The sequence below is a fragment of the Symphalangus syndactylus genome, chromosome 3, assembly GCF_028878055.3.
Source record: "Symphalangus syndactylus isolate Jambi chromosome 3, NHGRI_mSymSyn1-v2.1_pri, whole genome shotgun sequence".
NCBI classification, from domain to species: Eukaryota; Metazoa; Chordata; class Mammalia; order Primates; family Hylobatidae; genus Symphalangus; species Symphalangus syndactylus.
In genome coordinates, this window is record NC_072425.2 from 134844647 (window position 1) to 134850646 (window position 6000).

The 6000-nt window shown below is 45.5% G+C and overlaps 1 long non-coding RNA gene across 1 annotated transcript; it reads left to right on the top strand.

The window, feature by feature from the left end:
• Positions 1-1438: 1438 nt before the first annotated feature.
• LOC129479716 (uncharacterized) lies at positions 1439-4080 on the top strand. The gene is made up of 3 exons (XR_008656771.2): positions 1439-1881; positions 3263-3381; positions 3949-4080. It is a non-coding gene; the product is annotated as an uncharacterized lncRNA (long non-coding RNA).
• Positions 4081-6000: the final 1920 nt, after the last annotated feature.

A 6000-nucleotide genomic window follows, 5' to 3' on the forward strand; every position in this document is an offset into this window, starting at 1 on the left:
GAATAGGACTGGAGTGAGGGCGTCTTCTCAGTGACCAAATGAATGTTGAGCACCTGCTGTGTCAGGCACTGGCTCAGGCACTGGGTCCTCAGGCATGGCTGAGCCAGGTCTGCTGTAAAGGTCAATATGGTTGGAAAGCCCTCCTTTTGTCTTAATTCCAAAATAAGAGAACCCAGAGAAGGGATCCATGTACGCCTGAGAATGGCCTATGAGCCAGGACTGGAACTCCCTTTGCAGGGTCATGGAAGCTGCTTTGAGTATGCCCTGACAATTTGGCTGTACCTGGGCAGTGCGGAGTGCGAAGTTTGGAGGGAGAGAAGGGTGCCGCTGGCTAGCTGCATTTACCAGAGGAAGAAAATTTACTTCTTCGAAATGTGTGGCCTAAGTTCACACGGGAGGATTGGGACTCCTCACTCCCAGGTTTTGCCAAAATATCCCTAGAAATTTTAACTAAATTTTGAAAAGTATGTGTTTTTTATATGTTAAAATATACGTAACATAAAATTTACCATTTTAACCATTTAAAGTGTACTATTCTATGGCATTAAATACATTCACATGTGCAACCATCATCACTTACCATTTCCAAAACTTTTTCATCATCCCAAACAGAATCCTGCACCCATTAAATAATAACTTCCCCTTCCCCTCCCCTCCCGCAGCTCCTGGCAACCACCATTCTACCTTCTGTCTCTATGAAGTAGCTTATTCTAGGTACCCCATAAGTGAGATCATAAAGTATGTATCCTTTTGTGCTTGGCTTACTTTACTCAGCATAATGTTGTCAAGGTTCATCCTTTAAACGGGTGAGAAAATCGGGGCTTAGCTTGTTCAAGTCCACCATGGTTGTATCAGAAGCAAGACTAGAACCCAGCCCTCCCGACTCCAGAGCAGAGCTTGCTCTATAAGCTGCTGCATCCCTCGGTGGCTCAGCTCCTCATGCGAAACCACCACCCCGAAACAATTTGCAGGAGGTGTTCTGTCATCTGGAAACACAGGCATAGAACAGAGATGGGGGACAGACTGCAGGGGGTGTTCGAGATGACCCAGACCAATCTTTTTCTTTACAGATAAGGAAACTGAGGCCCAGAATGGGGAAGCCATGAGCCTGCCCGAGGTCACGCAGGGAGTGACAGAGCCCTCACGTTTCCAATCTTCTGTCTTAGCTCCCATCTCTCACCGCCCTCAGCCTGCTGGCTCATTCTTCTACCATGCCCCTTCCCTTCAAAAGGGAACGGTCATTGAGAGGAATCCAGTTATTTAAAACTAAGCCTATTGACCCAGAGCACCTGGTCAGGCCATGCCTAAAATAAACTGCTAAGGCAGACAGGATGAAAAGGGCTGCTGTCTGTTGGGAGGGGATCTGAGTGGGCCTGGGGATATCAGCACAGCTGCTCCGTGCCCCGCAGGCTGGAAGTAGAGGTGGACCCTCCTCTTTGCATCTACCCCAAGTACCTCCTACAACCTGAGTGTAGGAGGCTTTATGCTAGTTACACGCAGGGGGCTTTAAAGAACCACAACATGTGTGTTACCTGAAGGGTGAGGTCATTCATTGTGCTGGTGACTGCAGTCTGGCTGTCCCCGGGAGGAGAAATATATGTGGAAATAAAGGGGTGGTCAAGTGGGGAGAGCAGACCTGGGGACCCCCTCTGGCAAAAGGAAGCTTTCTAATGTCATGGTTAAGAGCCTGGCTTTGGAAACAGCAAGAGATGAGTCCTCAGCCCACCTCTGCCACTTGCCAGCTGTGTGCCTGGGAAATGTATGTGTGCCAAGCTGCAGTTTCCTTACCGGTGGAATGGGGACATCCCCAGCATCTGCCTTGGAAAGTGGTAGCGAGGATTAAATAAGACAAGCCCCATGGCTGGCACATAGTGAGCACAGGTAACTATCATGAATAGGAATGGCTTTGCTCACAAGGACCTTGACCTGTGGGAACTGGGAGGAGGGAACAGCCCACTGGGGGAATGTTGGGATGATATTGTGCATTGCATGCTGTGACAAGGCCAGAGCCAAGGAGCTGGGAATCCAGGCAAGAGGCTGCGGAAACACGGAAGGTGCACATTGAGGCTGGCAGAGCCTGGAGAGATAGCTAACAAAAGAAGGACCTGAAAAACAGGCAGGTCAGGCCTCATGCTTTTTGTGTTTCCCATTGATTTTTGTTCCTCCTCAGTATCTAGGGAAATATCTTTGAAAATGACAGGTTGGCTCAGATGTATTCAGAAGTCTCCTCTTCGACAAGAGTTGTATTAGGGGTGGGCAAGCCAGCATGCCAGGAAATCCTAAGGGAAAACTGAAACGCCGGGGAAGAGTCAGGCGGCGTGTTCTACCCCACGCCCACCTTAAACCCTGACAGTCCCCTCCCCAGCTGACATTTTGGAGGGGCTATATTTTATTTTGATAGAAGGGACAGTTCCCAAAATTATATGGAAAACTTCACACCCACACACAAATATATTCACGCCAGAGTGAGAACAAACACAGTTGCCCAGGCAAACGTTCATGTGTACAGGTAAACATAAACACTTAATGACAGGCACACCTGTGCTTAAATGTGATTTGAACACAATCCAGAAATTCTGCATTGGCACCTATGCATATGCTCCATTTTTTAAAGCCTCAGATTTGTGGGATTCCTTTCTAGTGGGGACACATTATCCATTTAAAAGCAGTGATCAGTTTTAATATTTTCTTGCATCAGAATGCTAGGTGATGATCTGTCTATATTTTGGCTTTTGTGCTTTTGTTTTTGTTTTTTTTAAACAATGCCAGTTGAAGCAGCTATATGAAGTCACTGGGAGGTGAGCCCTCTCCAATTCAGGTTAATCATGGATATTTAGGGGGTATTATTTTGCCATGTTATATTAAGACTAGAGCCATCATGAGAAACAGCAGATGTTTTTATTGTTTAACTCAAACAATAAGCTTATATATTTTGGATACTTTTCTTCAAAAACAAAGGCATATAATTATTCTAACAAAGGCTTCATATGCCCTCTGGAATTCTTTGACAACTTGAGTATAAATAGGGTTTTCATAAAAGGAATCAATACTGAACGAGGTCAGTGTGAAAAACTTAACTTTTGGTATTATATAGCTAATTCAAGATTGATCTTCTTCGTACTTACTTACCGGTTGGGGGAGGGAAAAACAGGGATCTCCCTTCTTCCCTCCCCGCAATTTAAAATTGATTTTAATATTATAGAAAGGGTCCTAATCTACAAATCAGATATCCTAGGTTCTTGTGTCACCTCTGTCTCCATAGCCAGCTGGGTGATCTGTGATAAGTCACCTTGCCTTTCTGTACCTCAGTTTCTTCACCAGTGAGGTGAAAGAGCTGGGCTGGAATGATCACCAAGCTCCCTTCCTAAGACCAAACACAAGGTAAATGCAAACAAATATGCACATTCCCCCCTCCTGCCCTACATAGGTGTATAGTGTGTACCCACAAATGTGTGCAGACAGAGAAACAGAAGCTTTTATGCACAGATATTCAGAAGCTAATAGGCACAAAAAAATACACAAAATAAAGTTTTGGCTCCAAATATATACACATACATCTAAAATACCATCTTCTTGAGATGGGATGAATCATTACAATTCATAGACTGTGATGCCTATATATAAAAAAATAGTATGTGTCATTAAAATACCCAGGTTCTCCTTAAACCAAAATTCTGTCTGCTGGGCTCAGAAGATGTCTAGGTATGCTTGCCACTTACTCTCTCATCATTTTGGATGATAATATTATGGCTGTAAGCTCACTGGAGCAAAGGGTCTAGAGCCCTGGGGCTCCGACTCTACAGATGCAGTCTCTGGGGTCCCATTGCCCTTGTTCAGGCTGCTGTCTCAGCAGTGACACCAGGATGGCTGGTCAGGGGCTGTGGAAGCCCCCAGCAAGGCAGGAGTCCCCTGAATAACTGTGGCCCCTCTCCTGCTGTTCTTTCTCAGCTCACAACTCTGAAATCGGTTGAGAAGCCAACCCAGAGAGATTCCATGAAGCCCAGATTCGACGGAGCTGAAGCTCATTGGCACATTTCTCTCTGGGGAGTGGTGGGGTGGGAGGTATGCAAACTAAGAGAGATAGGAAAAAAAAAGTGCAATGAGCGGAGCTCAATTTGCTGGCTTCCCAAGTCTTCCAGCATTTCTTCTGGCCCATGTGTCACTCACAAATGTGCTTATCAAATTTTATGAAAGAGTCTTCTACACTGGAAAACCTTCACCTTTCTCAAGTACCCAGTGCCCCCTTTTTCACCTGTTTAAGGCTTCGCATTCGGCAGGGCCTGGTCAGGCACCCCCAGTTATCCCTGACCAGGCCTCCTCTGGTCTCCCACTGCCTCAGACATCTACTTGGCCCATGGGTCTCATCCCTTTGTCTAGAATTGTGGCTATTTATGCACGTGTCTGACTTGTCTCCTCTTCTAGACACTGGGCTCTGACCCTTTCGATTTGTACCTGCAGGCCCTAGCCTGGTGCCTCCTGGCTCTTAGGGGTACACTCAGTAAATGTTGATTTAATGACCAGATGGGCTCATTCTTACAAGGTAGCAGATATCTGATTACAGCCTCAAGTGCCATGCCTTCCAGAGAGATGTCCTTTAACTAGAATCAAAGTCTTAAGCTTGAAAGTTCTAGTATTGGAGTTTCTCGTCTCTAAGAGTGAGCATTTGGCAGGACATTAGACCCCACAGGAGTGCTGACGTCTAAAACCAAAGAAGTCTCAGCAGTTCCTGCTCAGCCTGCATCACTGTGCCCTTCCCAGTCGTCATCTTGACCCTGTAGGCAGCGCCTCCAGGTTCCAGAGGCTTTATGTTTTCATCCATTTCTGATTCTCACCAAAAACGATCTGGATACATATGCCAGAATTGTTTTGATCATTATATAGATGAAAAGCCTGAAAGTCAGAGGAGTCCCAGAGGCAGATTTGGGATGCTTAATACCATGACACTTACACAGCTCAAGCTTCAGGTTCCTTCAGGGCCCTAGTAATGTGTTCACATGGTCAGATATGAAAACAGTTGTAGAATAATAGAGTTTAACTACAGTCAATCACGGCTGCTACCCTTTTCCACTCTGGCTTCTCGGTGGGTCTGGTGAACATTTTGGGGGGATCTGACTCTGGCTTGGGATTGGTGGAATGTATTTATATGGTTCACAGGCCATGCATGTACCTCCAGGAACACTCCTACCACCGACTGGGCCACCGCGCTTTGTGACAGGAAGTTGCAGAGCCAGAAGTTGTATCACAGTATGACTGTGGCCTCAGGTGCCTGCACCAGAGGTGTGTGTGTAGCATAGCAAAGACAAGGTTTGAAATGCACGGAGCCAAAAGCCAGCTTGTGTAAAGCTGTGAGCAGAAGTAACGTAAAAACAAATTTTTAACTTAGAAAGCATTTTTGAGGTGTGTCTTTTAGTTAATACAAATATTATGTTATCTGTCTGGATTTCATGATGGCATTTGTCAGTTTTTTCAAGATTTGTAACTTGTTGCAATTTCTTTTTATCATTCTAAACTAATAATCACATTTGATTATTAATATATTAATCACATTTGATTATTAAAATATTAATCATATTTGTATCTAATTTTGTATTCATAATTTTGTATTGTTTTACTTAGAGAGGCCTAAGCTTCCAGCCCTCAATGGTCTAAGCTTCCAGCCCTGCAAAACCTGAATCCGTCCCGGGAACTTTCCTTGGGTTACACTGTGGCTGGGGACCAGGTTCTCTGGATTCTGGTCAGGGCTCCCCCCTTGCCTCAGAGGTCTTAAGTCTGTATGCCAATCATGTATTTGTACAATGCTGTTCACACAGAAGCCCCCTTGCAGAGATTTTCCTCCCCAGAGAAGAGAAAGTCAAGGCCCAGGCCCATGATGGTGACCTTGACTTAGATGATGATAGTTCTCTTCCTAGGAAGTCTGGCCATTTCACCACAGGCTGGACTTGCCAGTCCATGCGCTGGAGGATCTCAGGATGTGAGACAACTTGGTGCTGCCGTAATGCT